Genomic DNA, 18,811 nt, shown 5'->3' with positions numbered 1-18,811 from the left:
TTAAGGGCAATTAGAGAACTGAAATTGTCCCACACATGTCTGAGGATGCCTCCTCATTAAAATGTCCTTGATCACCTCCTTTAGTTCCTCCTCTGTGAACATGTGCAAATTCTGACCAGGCTCTACCTTGGCTAGCTCAATGCTAATTGATTCAACTTCTCTTCCATGTCTTTATTGAGGATGATGACTGATGACTGGTTGGCTTCTTTCAGTGTCATAGACTTGTGGTAAACTTGCAAGGAGCTCTGGGCACCCTCTGAAGCAAAGCTAATTGCTCTAGCATCACACTGGACAAAAATCCCAGATGAGTCTATGTGATGAGTCATCAACTCCACCAAACAAAAGTGCTACTCCAAAGGGACGAGACATGGCATTTGGATCTGCATCTTCTTCTCCCAGCTGCAAAGCCAGTTTGGACACAACCTGAACCACACTCTCCACTGTCATAGGTGAACCAGTGGTTCTGTGTCTCCACTCTGACTTTATCAATTACAGTTTTAGCAGCAGCAATTAGGCCACTCATGGCACAATTTATATGAGCATCAGTCTCTAAAACGTTCTCAATGCTGCTAGGCTCCATTAGTGGGGTGGTGATTCTTTTTTCCACAGCTAGACATAAATCCTCTGATATTTGGATGACAATGGCCATAGAACCAAGCTTGGTAGCCTCAATGACATACTACACTTGAAATAAACTTCCTTTGGGAGAAAAAGTATTCACATCCCTGTCATACTCAGACTGAGGGAAAAACATGGTGAAGACAAAAGGAGTCGGCAGCAGAAAGGGCCACATGACTACAAGCAGCACCCTAATCCACCACACCACCACAGCACCAAGGACTCTACTCACCTCTCAGGAGACTGGCTCTTAATACTCAAGAAGCTAATGCAACTCACAACACTTAGGCCTGCCAATAGCAGGATGCTCAGAAGATAATGGAAGTCAATAGGCTCAGTCATCTCGGGAACTAGGCCTTTCCCAAGCTTGATGACAAACAGAATTTCCTAGAGAAGATAAAACTATTCAGGAGCAGGTCTCTACAAGGTAATTAGGTAACTCAAAAAAAAAAAAGCAGCTTTTTGACCTCTTCTCAGGAAATTTTACTTAGCAACTACATGTTTTAAAAAAACATAGAAGTCATAAATAATATCATATATGAAAAATAAATCCCACCACTAAAATATGTCATAAGTATATGTCATAAAAACCTCAAGGACATGAAAATTAAAACTGATTACTGATTTGTGATCTTGAAGGAAATAGTTTAAACAATTAAATATGGAACTGTTGGCTATGGTTTTATGTTGTATATTATTCTTGCAAAACCTTAAAACATTTTATTAGAAAATGTTTGCATATATTGTATACTAATTAGTATATATTGGCTGTATCATATTTCAAGAATGTAGATATTCAATAAGAAAATCATGTCTTAAAAAACAATCCACTGGACCTCTATTGTGGTTAAATATATAAAGCCTATGTGCACATCTTTCATTTTACTTCTCTACGTATAATAGATGTTGTAAAGAAATTGAATATGCTAATAGTCAATAAAATATTATAACATATGAAATTCAGAGGTGTGTAGGGAATAACTGGAAACTTACATTTTAATAAAATTGAAAGCAATAAATTCATTTCTTTTTTTCTTTTATTTTTCTTTATTAATTACACTTTACTCACTTTGTATCCACCCCCGTGGTTCCCTCCCTCCTCCCATCCCAATTCCTCCCTTCCTCCACCTTCTGCCTGCATGCCCCTCCCCAACTCCACTGACAGGGGAGGACCCCTTTTCCTTCCTTCTGATCCTAGTCAATTAGGTCTCATCAGGAGTGGCTGCCTTGTCTTCTTCTGTGGCCTGGTAATGCTGCTTCCCCCTCAGGAGGAGGTAATTAAAGAGCAGGCCAATCAGTTCATGTCAGAGACAGTCCCTGTTCCTATTACAATGGAACCCACTTGGATACTGAACTGCCATGGGCTACATCTGTGCAGGGGTCTTAGGTTATCTCCATGCATAGTCCTTGGTTGGAATGCAGTCTCAGGAAAGACCCCTGTGCTCAGATTTTTTTGGTTCTGAAGCTCTCCTTATGGAGTTCCTGTCCTCTCCAGATCTGACACAGAGGACCTCTGAAAAGCTTTGTCCTGCAGACTATCAATGTAGATACTGAGACTTATGGGCAACCTTTGGGCAGAGTGCAGGGAATCTTAAGAAAGAAGTAGGAAACAGTAAGATCTGGAGAAGATAGATTCATTTTTTAATGCTTATAATCTTCAAATGTAAAACAAGATGAATCTAGACTCAATATGAAGGCTTTTTCCTTGTCTTATTGTATTTTGTTTTGCTATGTTTGGCTGTCAGTCTTTTGCAGTCTTTTGGAGGCCTGGTCTTTGCTTCAGAGGAAATTGAAGAGGTATGTATTTGGATGAGAACGTAGAAGAGAGGGAGCTGAGAGAAGATGAGGCAACACCCTGATTATTGCCTCCTCCTTTGTCTCCTCCTGGTCCCACCCTCTCTCCCTCTTTCCCTATTTCTCAGAAAGGAGGAGCCTTCCTCCCCTACCATCTACCTCTAGCCTATAAAGCCTCAACCAAACTGCCTACATATTCTTCCTCTGTGGCCTGGCAATAGCCACCCCACAGGGGGAAGTGATCAAAGAGCAGGCAACAGAGTCCATGTCAGTGACAGCCTTTGATCCCCTTACTATGGAAAAAAACCTGAAGACTGAGCTTCCTATTGTCTACATCTGAGTAGGTGTTGAGGTCCTCTTCATGCATACTCCTTGGATGGTGCATCAGTCTCTGCAGGCCCACATGGGCCCACATATGTTGGCTTTGCTGCTCTCCTTTGGGAGCTCTTGTCCCTCCAGGTCTTTCTATCTCCTCCTTTTTCCATTAGATTTCCTACACTCTGCCCAAAGTTTGGCTATGAGTCTCAGCATCTGCTTCATACCTTGATGGGTAGAGTCTTTCAAATATCCTCTGTGGAAGGCTCCTGTCCTCTTCCCTGTATTCTCATACTTCTGATGTCTATCTTGTGTGTCCTTATGAATGAGCATTAAGCCTCTTCCCTAGGGTCCTCCTTCTTGTTTATCTTGTTTAGGACTGTAGATTTCAGTATGTTTATTTTCTATTATATGTCTAATATCCACTTATATGTAAATATGTCATGCGTTTCTTTCTGCTTCTAGGTTATCTCACTCAGTTTGATCTATTCTAGTTCCATCCATTTTTCTGAAAATTGAGTGAGTACTGAAAAGGACGTAAGCTTGCAAACCTGTCTTACATTAGAATAGTCCGTGGAGTACTGACTTTTTTTTTTCTTTTTTGGCATCTTGTGACATAAAATCCAGGTTCTATTCTTTGTTGACTCCCGTATGGGATTCCTGTACCCTCCCTGTCCTTCTACCCCAAATTTCTTCCACAGGACTCCCTGTACTCTGCCCAGAGTTTGGCTGTGAGTCTCAGCATCTGCTTCTGTTCAGTTGGGTGGAGCCTTTCAGAGGACCTTCTATAGTAGGTTCCCATCCTGTTCACTTTCTTCCTCTGCTTCTGGTGTCTATCCTGTTTGCATCACAAGGAGACCAACAAAGCTAAAATATCTGAGCCCAGGGTGACATGCCACAGAGAAAGAGGATCCAGGCAGTCCTAAAGAGACTTGAAAAGCTGTGGGCAGATGGCAGAGTAGAACTCCCCCTTTTGGTGGACTAGAAGAAGGGGATAGGAGAAAATAGTGAGGCAGGTTGGCCAGGGAGGAGTTGAGGTAGGGGCACAATTGGGATATACAATGAGCAAATTGTAAATAATTAAAAAACAAATAAAAATAAAAATAAACATGGACAGTAGCCTTCCATGGAGGGCCTCTGAAAGACTGTAATCAGCATTGTATGAAAGAGATAGTGAGACTCATAAACAAACTGTGGGCAGAGTGTAGAGAATCTTAGGAAAGACAGGAGAGATAGTAAGACTTGGAGAGGACAGGATCTCCACAAGGATAGCAGCAGAACCAAAATATCTGGGCACAGTAATCTTTTCTGAGACTGATACTCCAACAAAGGACCTTTCATAGCTATAACCTAGAACCCCTCCTCAGATGTAGCCCATGGCAGCTTAGTATCTAAGTGGGTTTCCTAGTAAAGGAAACAGGGACTGTCTCTGACATGAACTCAATGGTTAGCTCTTTGACAGCCTCCCCTGGATGGGGGAGCAGCCTTGACAGGCCACAGAGGAGGACAATGCAGCCAGTCCTGAAGAGACCTGATAAGCTAGGGTCAGATGAAAGGGGAAGAGGACCTCTCCTGTCTGTGGACTTGGAGAGGGGAATAGGATGAGATGGGGGAGGAAAGGATGGATTTGGAGGGGAGGAAGGATGGGGCTACAACTGGGATACAAAGTGAATAAACTGTAATTAATATAAAAAGTAAAAATTAAAAATGTTTAAAAATATAAACATGAGGGCCAAGATGGCGGCGCCGGGAGAGAGCACTGTGTTTGAGAAGCGGGACAACACTCTCCGTGCAGCAACCGGGAGACTGAACTCTGGGCCCTAAAACTACAGCAGTCGTGTTTCCCAGGTGAGGGGAGGCTCCCACAGCATGGGAATCAGTCGGGTCCACTCTCGGGCCGCCCAGCCAGAACCGGGAAGAGATCCCGGGTAACACGGGCTTTGGGTCTCCAGGCTGGAGCAGCATGCCTGAGGGTCCCGATCACTTTCCCAGGCTGATCGGTGGGGACAAGGGTGCCAGAGACTGGGAGTCCCAGTCGCAAAAACATCCCACAGAGAAGGAAAGTTGCGAGACTGATCACAGGTCACCCAGTCTTTCCCTGGAAGGTCTCGCTGACCACGGGTACCCACCACCATCACAACTGAGCTCCATCACACGCAGAGAGCAGCTGTGCTCCCAGCTCAAAATCCCTACTCCCTCTTCGGAGGAGGCAGGAGGCATCCAGCAGAATCTGCCACAGACCACATTGTCTGTACCCCAACTTGAGATTGAGGCTGAGAAAACCCAATCCTTTCAGGCACTCTCCCAAACGCTGCCATAACCCTGCCGCGGCAGAGCAGAAGGATAGAGAGGTGTACAGTGGCTTCACAGTGCCAGGATCCCAGTGGTGCCGGCTGCTCCTAGCAAACAAACTTCAGCTCGGGATCTGGGACTGTGGTCATTTAACACAACACGTCCTGAGATTCTCCTGGGTCCAGCAATAAGGTCTAAACCCAAGTCCTATCACCACTCCCGCCCAACCCCTGGCAGAGAAACCCTGGCTCAGGATCGGGCTGAGAAGTCCCAACCCCTTCTGGCACTCCCCTGAGAGCACCGCCATAAGCTTGCCCTAGCAGAGGGGAAGGTCAGGGGGGAAGGACAGAGAGGCAGCTTGCCACAGGACACAGCACCCCCTCTCCAGCTCACCCAGCGGCCCCTAGCAGAGAGACCCAAGCTCTGGATCTGAGGACACTCAACCCTACCTGGTATTCTATCAGAATCAGCAAACATAGGTTCTTCCGCCATGCTGCTTCTGGAAGAGAGATCTGGGCCCAGGATCTGGGATTGAGAACACTCAACCTAACTCTTTCCCGCTCCCGCGCTACCCCGGGACCAGTCAACATAACTCCTCCTGGCAGAGGGAAAGGATAGAGAGGCAGCACACAGGAAAGGTAGACACCAAGTCCTGCAGCCACAGTGTCACAGAGCTAACTGTTAGCCTACCGGCACATTTTCCGCAGCAGGACCAAATCAGAGAATAGAGAGCAAGGGGAACACCTGTGCATTCCAACTGGTCCTGCAAGAGGGTGAGTGAGCCTTCTAGGGAGAGTTTGCCTCAGACCCAGGGCCTCTCTACAGAAGCAACCAGATGAGATCCCTGCCACCCACAACCCTAGTATGGGCATCATAGGGATTCTTGAGATAGCGACCCCAACGTTGAAGCCTCTGCCTTCTGGGTCCACCACTGTAATCCAGGCAAACAATCCCTGGATCTCAGACAGAACTACATAATAGTGGCCTGCAGGCCACTGCAATAGTCAGAGAATCCGTGCATGCACACTGTGCCCACTAAAAGCTCATGCGAATAGCACCAGCGTCACATTCCTTACTTAGGCAAAACTGAAACCATAACACATAGCCCGAACTACAAACTCGAGGAACAAACAGTGAGGGTTATACATAACCAGATGGCTAGAGGTAGACATAAAAACACTCCCAACAAAAATCAGGACATAATGACCTCACCAGCAACCCCACAAAAAAATGGACACTTCAATTCACTAGATATACAAGACAATGACCTCAAAACTATGTTTCTCCAGCTATTAGAGGCCCATAAAGATGAAATGAACAAAGCCCTCAGAGAAATGGCCAAAGAAATCGAGACAAACCAAGAGGAAACAAATTGAGCTCTCAGAGAAATGACCAGGAAAATTGAGGCAAACAAAGAAGAAATACACAAACCTCTCAAAGAAATGTCCACACAAATGAAGGCAAATAAAGAAAAAAATAAACAAAGCTCTCATAGGAATACAGGCAATTATAGCCAAAGAAGTAGAGGCATAATTAGTGATACATAGAGAGGAAACAGACAAAAAAATAGCAGCTGTCATTGAAAAGCAGGACTCTACATTCAAACAGATGAAGGAAATGGTGCAAGACATGAAAACAGAATTAGAATCAAAAAAGAAAACACAAATAGAGAAAAACCAGGAGCTGGAGAACATAGAGAAAAGATCGGGAACTACAAAGGTAAGCATCACCAACAGAATACAAGAGATGGAGAAAGAATCTCAGGAGCCGAAGATACACTTGCGGAAATTGACATGTCTCTCAAAGAAAAAATAAAATCAGAAAAGTTCTAAACACAAAACATCCAAGAAATCAAGGACACCATGAAAAGACAAAATCTAAGAATAATAGGAGTGGGAGAAAAAGAAGACATCAGGCTCAAAGGTCTGGAAAATATTTTCAAAAAAATTATAGAAGAAAATTTTCCCAACTTAAAGAAGGAGATGGCCATAAACATACAAGAGGCCTACAGAACACCAAGTAGACTAGACCAGAAAAGAAATTCTTCATGTCACATCATATTCAAAACATTGAACCTACAGAACAAAGAAAACATTCTAAAAGCAGCAAGGGAAAAAGGCCAAGTAACATATGAAGGTAGACCTATCAGAATCACACCAGATTTCTCAACAGAAACTATGAAAGCCAGAAGGGCCTGGACAGAAATCATAGAGTCCTTAAGGGACCACAGATTCCAACCCAGACTACTATACCCAGCAAAACATTCAATCAACATAGACGGAGAATTCAAAATATTCCATGACAAAACCAAATTTAAAAAATATCTACATAGTAACCCAGCTCTACAGAAGTTACTAGAAGGGAAACTCCAAACTAAAGTAAACAACTACATCTCAGGAAACAGAGGAAATAGATAAGTACACAACAAAAATTGAAAAGAATACAAGCAATGAAACTCAGTGACACCACCAACCCCACATCAAAAGCAAGTAACAATTGTTGGTCACTAGTATCTATCAATATTAACGGACTCAACTCCCCCAAAAAAAGACACAGACTAACAGAATGGTTGTGGAAACAGGATCCAACATTCTTTTGCATCCAAGAAACACATGTATGCAACAAAGATAAATATTACCTCAGAGTAAAGGGCTGGAAAAATGTTTTTCAAGCAAATGGCTCCAGAAAACAAGCTGGAGTAGCCATCCTAATATCTAATAAAATAGACTTTCAACCCAAGTTAATCAAAAAAGATAAGGAGGGCCACTATATTCTCATCAAAGGAAAAATCCACCAAGAGGACATCACAATTTTGAATATTTATGCCCCAAATACAAGAGCACCTACATTCGTAAATGAAACAATATTAAAGCTTAAATCACACATTGATCCTAATACCTTAATAGTGGGAGACTTCAACACTCCATTCTCACCAAGGGACAAATCAACTAGACAGAAAACAAATAGGGAAATAAAAACACTTACAGAGTCCCTAAATCAAATGGACCTAACAGACATCTACAGATCTTTTCATCCAAACTCAAAAGTGTGTAACTTCTTTTCAGCACTGCATGGAATCTTCTCCAAAACAGACCATATAGTTGGTCATAAAGCAAGCCTCAACAGATACACAAAGATTGAAATAATCTCTTGCATTCTCTGACCACCATGGACTAAAGCTGGACCTCAACAACAAGTGAAATAACAAAAAGCCAACACCCACATAGAAACTGAACAACTTGTTACTCAATGACAGCTGGGTTGAGGAAGAAATAAAGAAAGACTTCCTATAATTTAATGAAAAGGAAGGTACAACATACCCAAATTTATGGGACACATTGAAAGCAGTGCTCAGAGGAAAATTTATAGCACTAAGTGCCTGCAAGAAGAAATTCTTAACATCAAAATCAAACAATTTAATGGCCCAACTGAAAACCCTAGAAAAAAAAGAAGCAGATACACCTAAGAGGAGCAGACGGCTGGAAATAATCAAACTGAGGGCTAAAATCAATCAATTAGAAATGAATCAAACTATCCAAAGAATCAATGAAACAAAAAGCTGGTTCTTTGAGAAAATCAACAAGAAAGACAAACCCTTAGCCAAACTAACTAAAAAGCAGAGAGAATCTATCAAAATCAGCAAAATCAGAAATGAAAAGGGTGAGATAACTACAGACACTGAGGAAATTGAAACAATCATTAGGTCATACTACAAAAGCCTATATGCCACAAAATTTGAAAACCTAAATGAAATGGACAATTTTCTTGATAGATTCCATCTTCCAACATTAAGTCAAGATCAGGTAGAAAGACTGAATAGTCATATATCCCCCAAGGAAATTGAAGCAGTCATTCACATTCTCCCCTCCAAAAAAAGCCCTGGGCCACATGGTTTCAGCGCAGAATTTTATCAGACCTTCAAAGAAGTGCTAACACCAATTCTCCTCAAACTATTCCACAAAATAGAAACAGAAGGTACGTTACCAAACTCATTCTATAAAGCGACAGTCACCCTGATACCTAAACCACACAAAGACCCAACAAAAAAAGAGAACTTCAGACCTATCTCTCTTATGAACATTGATGCAAAAATACTCAATAAAATACTTGCAAACCGAATCCAAGAACACATCAAAGATATCATCCACCATGACCAAGTAGGCTTCATCCCAGGCATGCAAGGGTGGTTCAACATATGGAAATCAATCAATGTAATCCACCACATAAACAAACTGAAGGAGAAAAACCACATGATCATCTCCCTAGATGCTGAAAGAGCATTTGACAAAGTCCAACACCCATTCATGTTTAAAGTCTTGGAGAGATCAGGGATACAAGGCACATACCTAAACATAGTAAAGGCAATATACAGCAAGCCTATAGCCAACATCAAACTCAATGGAGAGAAACTTAAATCAATCCCACTGAAATCAGGGAAAAAACAAGGCTGCCCACTCTCTCCATACATCTTCAACATAGTACTTGAAGTCCTAGCCAGAGCAATAAGACAACTAAAGGAGATCAAGGGGATACAAATCGGAAAAGAAGAGGTCACAGTGTCACAATTTGCAGATGATATGATAGTATATATGAGTGACCCCAAAAATTCAACCAGAAAACTCCTCCAGGTGATAAACACCTTCAGCAAAGTGGCAGGATACAAAATCAACTCAAAAAAATCAGAAGCCCTCCTGTATACCAAAGACAAAAGGCCGAGAAAGAAATTAGGGAAACAACATCCTTCACAATAGCCACTAATAACATTAAGTACCTTGGGTTGACACTAACCAAGCAAGTGAAAGACCTGTTTGAGAAAAACTTCAAGTCTCTGAAGAAAGAAATTGAAGAAGATATCAGAAGATGGAAAGATCTCCCGAGCTCATGGAATGGTAGGATTAATATTGTGAAAATGGCTATCCTGCCAAAAGCAATCTACAGATTCAATGCAATTCCCATCAAAATACCAACTCAATTCTTTACAGACCTTGAAAAAAAGATTCTCAGCTTCATATGGAGAAACAAAAAACCCAGAATCTCCAAAACAATCCTGTATAACAACAGATCATCTGGAGGTATCTGCATCCCGATCTCAAGTTGTACTACAGAGCAATAGTAATAAAAACTGCATGGTATTGGCATAAAAACAGAAAGGAGGATCAATGGAACCACATAGAAGATCCAGAAATAAACCCACACATTTATGAATCCTCAATTTTTGACAAAGAAGCCAAAACCATTCAATGGAAAAAAGACAGCATCTTCAACAAATGGTGCTGGTCCAACTGGATGTCTACATGCAGAAAAATGAAAATAGATCCATATTTATCACCCTGCACAAAACTAAAGTCCAAGTGGATCAAAGACCTCAACACAAAACCAGATACTCTAAATCTGTTAGAAGAAAAAGTGGGGAACAGCCTTTAACTCATTGGCACAGGAGACAACTTCCTGAACAGAACAGCATCTTCAACAAATGGTGCTGGACCAACTGGATGTCTACATGTAGAAAAATTAAAATAGATCCATATTTATTACCCTGCACAAAACTAAAGTAAAAGTGGATCAAGGACCTCAACATAAAACCAGATACTCTAAATCAAGTGGAAAAAAAGTGGGGAACAGCCTAGAACTCATTGGCACAGGAGACAACTTCCTGAACAGAACACCAACTGCACAGGCTCTAAGAGCAACAATCAGTAAATGGGACCTCATGAAACTGAAAAGCTTCTGTAAAGCAAAGGACACCGTCATCAAAACAAAACGACTGCCTACAGATTGGAAAAGAATCTTCACTAACCCTTTATCTGACAGAGGACTAATATCCAGTATATACAAAGAACTAAAGAAGCTGGAAAGCAGCAAACCAAGTAATCCACTTAAAAAATGGGGAACAGAGCTAAACAGAGAATTCTTGACAGAGGAATATCGAATGGCAGAGACACTTAAAGAAATGCTCATCTTCATTAGCCATCAGGGAAATGGAAATCAAAAGGACCCTGAGATTTCACCTTACACCCATCAGAATGGCCAAGATGAAAAACTCAAGCAACAACACATGCTGGAGAGGTTGTGGAGAAAGGGGAACCCTCCTCCACTGCTTGTGGGAATGTAAACTGGTACAACCACTCTGGAAAGCTATCTGGCGCTTTCTAAGACAAATAGGAATAGTGCTTCCTCCAGACCCAGCTATACCACTGCTAGGTATATACCCAAAGTTTGCTCAAGTACACAAAAGGGATACTTGCTCAACCATGTTTATAGCAGTTTTATTTGTAATAGCCAGAACCTGGAAACAACCCAGATGTCTATCAACGGAAGAATGGGTACAGAAATTGTGGTATTTTTACACAATGGAATACTACTCAGCAATCAAAAACGAGGAAATCATGAAATTTGCAGGCAAATGGTGGGATCTAGAAAAGATCATTCTGAGTGAAATATCCCAGAAGGAGAAAGACAAACACAGTATATACTCACTTATATAGACCTATAAGATATGATAAACATAATGAAATCTATATACCTAAAAAAGATAATCAAGAGAGTGGACATGGGGTAAGATGATCAATCCTCGTTTAGAAAGACAGATGGGATGTGCATTGAACGTATGACAGGAGTCTACTGAGCACATCTGAAAGACTCTAACTAGCAGTGTTTGAAAACTAGCAGTGTTTTCAAAGCAGATACAAAGACTCATGACCAAACCTTCGGCAGAGTACAGGGAATCATATGAAAGAAGGGGAGTAGTATGATGGGGAAAGGATAGGAACTCCACAAGGACCAAATATATCTGGGCACAGGGTCTTTTCTGAGACTGACATTCAACCAAGGACCATGTATGGATATAACCTAGAACCTCTACTCAGATGTAGCCTGTGGTAGCTCAGTAACCAATTGGTTTCCTATAGTGAGGGGAACAAGGACTATATCTAACAGGAACTCAATGACCTCTTGAGCTCTTTGACCTCCCCATCCCCCAAGGGAGGAGCAGTCCTGTTAGGCCACAGAGGAGGGCTTTGCAGCCAGTCCTGAAGATACCTGATAAAACAGGATCGGATGAATGGGGAGTAGGTCCCCCCCATCAGTGGACTTGGAAAGGGGAACGGTGGAGATGAGGGAGGGAGGGTGGTATTGGGAGGGAATGAGGGAGCAGGACATGGCTGGGATACAGAGTTAATAAAATGTAACTGATAAGAAAAAAGAAAATTAAAAAAAAGAAAATGTTTACATGTGAAAAAAATATAAACATGATAAAAGCATGCTTATGATGCTAAATTCATTAACAAAATTCAATTATTTTTACATTTTTTGTATAATTGTGGTTTAAAACAATTCAGGATTTTATACCACATCCCTTTTCATGAATATCCATTTTCTGAGATGTACAAAAATCTATGTAATTTATTTTCTTTTAGGCAATGTTTTAATATTTATAACTAATAATAACCAAATTTTCTATTTTAGAGTCTTACACAGAGACAGGAAGACAGAAATAAAGGAGACAGACAGTAAAAAGCAATCACCATATAATCTATCAAAAATGTTTTAATCTTTTCCAATAATATCCCCAATATTCTTTGAGAAGAGTTATTTGGGACTCTAAAGCTGTTAAGCATACCTATATATTAACAGCTTTGTTTAGAAGCTGTATTCTGGTACCAATATTATCAGAGAAAGTAGTCTCAAGACTTAGATGGCTGACTGGGATTTCTATGCAGTTTGGAGTGTAGGCTATGCTTGCACGATAACATTAAAATATTTACAAAGTTTTGTTAATGATTTCTTGGTGTAAATTAACTGAGATGATGTTTTTCCTCCCAACTGATCTAAGAAACAATCTATGATTAAAAAAACAAGCTATGTTCTTTGGAAATACCTGTTGGTGTATGTTGTGACATGAATTAAGACATACTCATCTGTTTCTTTTCATAATATCAACACTTTCCACGGTATCCTGCTACCTTGAATGAACATCCTGATCTCCTCAAAGAAAGTTCCAAATGCAGCATCAGGGGAACCAGAGTACTGGAGCCTTATGTTTCTTCTCGGGATTCTCAGAGTATCCAAACTTACAAGTGCCTTTGTTCCTGATGTTTTTGGTCATATACACCATCACTGTTTTGAAAAATCTAGGTTTGATGTTGGTCGTAAGGATCAATGCCAAACTCCACACTCCTATGTACTTTTTCCTTAGCCATTTATCTTTTGTTGATCTTTGTTACACCACCGTGATTGCACCGAAATTCTTAGACCTCCTGATAACAAAGGACGGATCTATGGATCTATGTCACTCAAGGGATGCATAATCCAGTTTTACTTTGGCTGTGCTTGTGTGTTTACCCAAAGTTTCATTTTAGCGGTCATGGCCTATGATCACTTTGTGGCCGTTTGAAACCCCCTGCTGTACACAATGGTCATGTCTCATGGGCTCTGTGGCCTCCTGGTAACTGGAATGTACCTCTGGGGTGGGCCGTGTGCCACCACACTCACTTATTTTCTTTTGGCACTATCTTACTGTAGATCTACCACCATCAACCACTTTTGCTGTGAGTACACGGCCATCCTCTCTGCAGCCTGCTCGGATTCTTCCTTCAGCCAGATGGTATGCTTCTTAATTTGTATGTTCAATGAGATATGTAATCTCCTGATCATCATTGTCTCCTCTGTTGTCTTCTTTATCACTGTCATCAGGATTCCTACTAAAGGAGCACTACAAAAAACATTTTTTACCTGCGCCCCGCACCTGACTGCCATCTCCTTCTGCCATGGAATTATTCTCCTTCTATACTGTGTGCTCAGGTCGAAGAGCTCACTGCTGGTTGTTAAGATAGTCACTGTGTTTTACGGCATGGTCATCCCTATGCTCAATCCTCTTATTTACAGTCTAAGAAATAAGGATGTAAAGGAGATTGTGAGAAAGCTAATCCACTTAAAAGTCCTTTCTCATTAATTATAAACACATACCTAAAGTATTTCTATTAATTTCTTTATTCTTGAATTTCTTTTTTTTCTTCTTTTTTAAATTTATTTTTCTTTATTAATTACACTTTACTCACTTTGTATCCCTCCCATAGTTCCCTCCCTCCTCCCATCCCAATTCCTCCCTTCCTCCACCCTCTGCCTGCATGCCCCTCCCCAAATCCACTGATGGGGAGGACCCCTTTTCCTTCCTTCTGATCCTAGTCAATTAGGTCTCATCAGGAGTGGCTGCCTTGTCTTCTTCTGTGGCCTGGTAATGCTGCTTCTCCAACAGGGGGAGGTAATTAAAGAGCAGGCCAATCAGTTCATGTCAGAGACAGTCCCTGTTCCTATTACAATGGAACCCATTTGGATACTGAACTGCCATGGGCTACATCTGTGCAGGGGTCTTAGGTTATCTCCATGTATAGTTCTTGGTTGGAATAGCAGTCTCGGGAAAGACCCCTGTGCTCATATTTTTTTTTTTTTTTGGTTCTGTTGCTCTCCTTATGGAGTTTCTGTCCTGTCCAAATCTTACTATTTCCCACTTCTTTCCTAAGATTCCCTGCACTCTGCTTAAATTTCTAATAATAAAATGATGAAATAAAAATAAAATATTTGGAAAATTGTTGGTATGAGGTGATATGTGTGTGTGACCGATAAAATATTTACAATAAATAACTTTATAGAGACTAGAAATTATGGTATTGCCTTAGAATGGAGATAGTTAAATCGTGGTCCTCTAATGATGTCCAAATTTTACTTCTGTTATATTTTGTATTTCTCTTTTCATTTTATTCTTCTTTTCCATTTCTTTTTCTTTGTATATATCCTTTCCTTTCCTTTCTTGTCACTTATATTCTCTTTCTTGTATGCATGTTTGTAATTGTGCATGAGTACCTAAACATTCATATATGAGTACGTGTGAATGATAATTACCCTTTTCCTACCCAGTAAACAATAAAAAGCATATTATATTATGCATACTCGACAAACTTCATGTTTCCTGCCTTTGCTCACTAAGAAATCACTATATTGAATGAATTATAATGTTCATAACTTTCTTTTCAACCACAGTATCTAACTGCAGGTTCTGAGATCATAAAATTTACTTTTGCCTACACACCTGAAACTTATACATTTAAAAATTTAAAGTTTAGAACCTACTAACACTAGCTAAAACATTAATAATTTTGTTCAGAGAAGTATTTATATTGTCATTTAAATCATACTTAGTTTTTAATATATGCTTTTAAATATATTGCTTATCTGTGCTATATCTGCCTTATCCTATTTCTTTTTTTTATTTCTTTTCTCTACTGTTATTACTCACAAACTGCCAGAAAATCAAATTTTGAGAATGGAGCCATTCCCTTCACAGGATTCATCAGGATTTTTTTCTTTGCATGTATCTTATTTAAGAACATTTTATCTTTAATTATTAAGTACATTTCAGAGTGTGGCCTTATGCACTTGAATTCAGTGCCCATGAAAGTCAGAAGTTTGTGCTGAATCCTTTGGAAATTAAGTTACAATCAGTTGTGGGCTGACCAATATGGGTGCTAGGACACGAACTCACATCTGTAAAAGCATTATGTGTTCTGCATACTGAGTATATTTCTGCTACTAGGTGCGACCAGGTTGGCAAAATTGGGCTATGGCTAATTTGCTATGATCCATAATTATCTTTAAAAAAAAACAAAAACTTTTACTCTTCAGAAGACTTCCTCTATTTTGGTGACCATGTTACACCCTTGAGCTACCATTGACTTTTTGTTAACTTTTATTTTTTATATTAATCATAGTTTATTTACTTTGTATGCCAGCTGTAGCCCCCTCCCTCATTCACTCCCTCCCAATCCCACCCCCCCATCTCCTCCCTGTCCTTCTCTAAGTCTACTGATAAAGGAGGTCTTCCTTCCCTTTCTTTTGACCCTAACTTATCAGGTCTATTCAGGACTGGCTGCAATGTCCTCCTCTGTGGCTTAGCAAGGCTGCTCCTCCCTGGGGTTGGGGGAAGTCAAAGAGCCGGCCATTGAGTTCATGTCAGACATCCCCTTTTCCTCTTACTAGGGAAACCCACTTGGATACTGAGCTGCCCTGGGCTATATCCTAGCAGGGGTTCTAGCTTATATCCATGCATGGCCCTTGGTTGGAGAAACACTATCAGAAAAGACCCCTGTGCCCAGATATATTTGGTCCTTGTGGAGCTCCTGTCCTCTCCAGGTCATACTAACTCCCTATCCTTTCATATAATTCCCTGCACTCTGCCCAAGGTTTGGTTATGAGGTCCTCTGTAGTAGACTTCTGTTCTGCTGCTTGTTTTCTCCTACTTCTAATGTTCATCCCTTTTGCCTTTCTAAGTGAAGATTGATCATCTTACCTATCTTACCCTGGGTCTTCTTTCTTATTTATCTTCTTCAGGTGTAGAGATTTTAGTATGTTTATCCTATCTTATAGGTCTAGTATCCACTTATAAGTGAGTATATATCATGTGTGTCTTTCTGCTTCTGGGATAGCTCACTCAGAATGATCTTTTCTAGATCCCACCATTTGCCTGCAAATTTCATGATGTTCTTGTTTTTAATTGCTGAGTAGTATTTTTTGTTCAAAATATTATTTTATTTAAATGTATACAGTCCTTGGCTAAGCATTTGGCTAAATGTATATCATGTATGATTTACAGACTTCCACATATGAATAAGCAATGTAGCCCTATAGGTAAAGTGCATAATTTGTTGAGATATTGATGTTTATTTTTAAACAATTAGAACCCTTTGGTTGCATAAGTTTGTTATTAATGATTATTAATAAGGGAAACTACAATATTTATTTTGGATATAAGTTAAAATTATAAAGAAGAAAAGACTATAGTTTGCAATTGATAATAGAATTAACATTGCAGTGCACTGAATTTTACCAAGATTTCAAAATCCCAAAATATATCAGTCATGATTAGCAAGCAATAGTAGAAAAGCTATATAATTTAGTTGGGACAATTAAACAGCCTACTAATTATGAAAAAATTTCAACATATTTCTTGTATGTATATATTCATTTTTCCAATGACTAAAACAGAAAACAGAAATTTATTTCATCATTAATGTATGCTAACTTAAAAATTGTGCATGCTGACTTTCTGTTCAAAATGTTTATTTGAACAGAAAAGTCATTGTTGTTTTGCTTATTTTATGGAAGAATACTCAACTTCAAAGTAATAGATTTTTGAATAGCCAGCTAAGTTGGAGTTAAACTCACTGTTGTTTTTTAATATTAGTCTGTCAATCATTTTAGAAATCTTGGAAATTTTGCACAATTGTGCAAAATTTTGCACAGCTTTGAATGAATAAACAAATTACACAAACATGACAACAAATGGCATCATAGGATTTTACTGATCACCTTCCTGACGGTAGCCTTGATATCTCCATTCCTGAAACTATATATCAGGGGATTTAACATAGGGATGAAGACTATGTAGAACACTGAGGCCACCTTGACCATGAGCCATGAGCTCTTGGTGTTAGGTGCACAGTAAAGAAAAAGGATGGTTCCATGAAAAGTAATAATAGCAGTCAGGTGGGAGGCACGTGTAGAGAAGGCTTTACTATGGCCCCGATGGAAGGCATCTTCACGACAGTGATGACAATGAAAACATAGGAGGTAAGAATAATGACCAGGCTGCTAATTTCATTAAATGTAGCACAGAAAAAAGTAATCTTCTTGCTAATATAAGGGTCAGAGTGGGATACAGCCACAATAGCAGCATGCTCACACACAAATTATTTATGATATTAACTCCTTGAAAGGATAATCTCAGCAAAAAGTAAGTGTCAGGGAACAGATTAGACCCCAAGAGTATGATGCACCCACTAAAAAGGAGCACAGCTTAGGTAGGGGACATCACAGCACTGTAGGCAGAGGATTACACACTGCCACAAACTGGTCATAGGCCATCACTACTAACATGTAAATTTCCATCACCACAAATGTACATGCAAAGAAGAACTGCATGATGCAGCCTGAGAAGGAGATGGTTCTGTCTTCCAAATTCAAGTTTTCTAAGAGTTTGGGTGTTACAACAGAAACACCCAACAGTGTTTGAGTAACAGAAATGCACAAAGGACAGGTGACTAAGGAAAAAGTACATGGGAGTACTACAGAGCTTTGTATTGACCCTGATGACGGCAATCATGCCAGGTTTCCAGCACAGTGATTGTGTACAATGTCAGGGACAGGAGGAACAGGGGCACCTGGAGGTCAGGGTACTCAGAAAAGCCCACGAGGATAAAGGTCACCCAAGAAGTCTGGCTTTCCTGATCCCAGGTTAAAAATAGAAAAATTGAAACAGAAAAGCAATCAAATAAGACAGCTTGGAAAAACATTTGGAATTTTAATGATTATTCATAAAGAGCCACATAGAAATGTATTTCACTGGTTATATTAAATTAAATTCCAAACACCAATTGACAGAGTATAATATAAGTTCTTTTTCCTATATATTTTACAAATGTGTACTCCAGAATAACATAACAATTCACAAGATCAGAGGTGAATCACATAGACAAAGGATAAAATCTCACTATGAAGTCATAGAATATGTTATTGCCTGCTGTAGCAGGTGTACTGTAAATTCATGGTGTATCGAGACACATCTTAGTTAAACAAAACAGCAATCACAGTGAAACCTCAGATCATTTAATTTCTTACGTATTTAAACAAATTCCAATTATGTAAAAAAAATAGAATGGGTTATTTCTATATGTGCTATGTTCTTCCGAAAATGTTGCAATTACTCTTTTTTACTATCTAATTACATTTTCCTTAGAAGTAC

General features: G+C 39.9%; 3 pseudogenes; 1 reads left to right on the top strand and 2 right to left on the bottom strand.

Annotated features, from left to right (window-relative positions):
• On the bottom strand, positions 1–754 carry LOC110542003 (proteasome subunit alpha type-5-like; annotated as a pseudogene).
• Positions 755–13,019: 12,265 nt separating this feature from the next.
• Positions 13,020–13,969, top strand: LOC110542002 (olfactory receptor 1165-like; annotated as a pseudogene).
• Positions 13,970–17,358: 3,389 nt separating this feature from the next.
• LOC110542000 (olfactory receptor 5D13-like) lies at positions 17,359–18,362 on the bottom strand (annotated as a pseudogene).
• Between the last annotated feature and the right edge of the window lie 449 nt (positions 18,363–18,811).

Source organism: Meriones unguiculatus, chromosome 18 (genome assembly GCF_030254825.1).
Source record: "Meriones unguiculatus strain TT.TT164.6M chromosome 18, Bangor_MerUng_6.1, whole genome shotgun sequence".
NCBI classification, from domain to species: Eukaryota; Metazoa; Chordata; class Mammalia; order Rodentia; family Muridae; genus Meriones; species Meriones unguiculatus.
The sequence above is the reverse complement of the archived record's forward strand: the minus strand, read 5'-3'. Positions and strand labels throughout refer to the sequence as shown.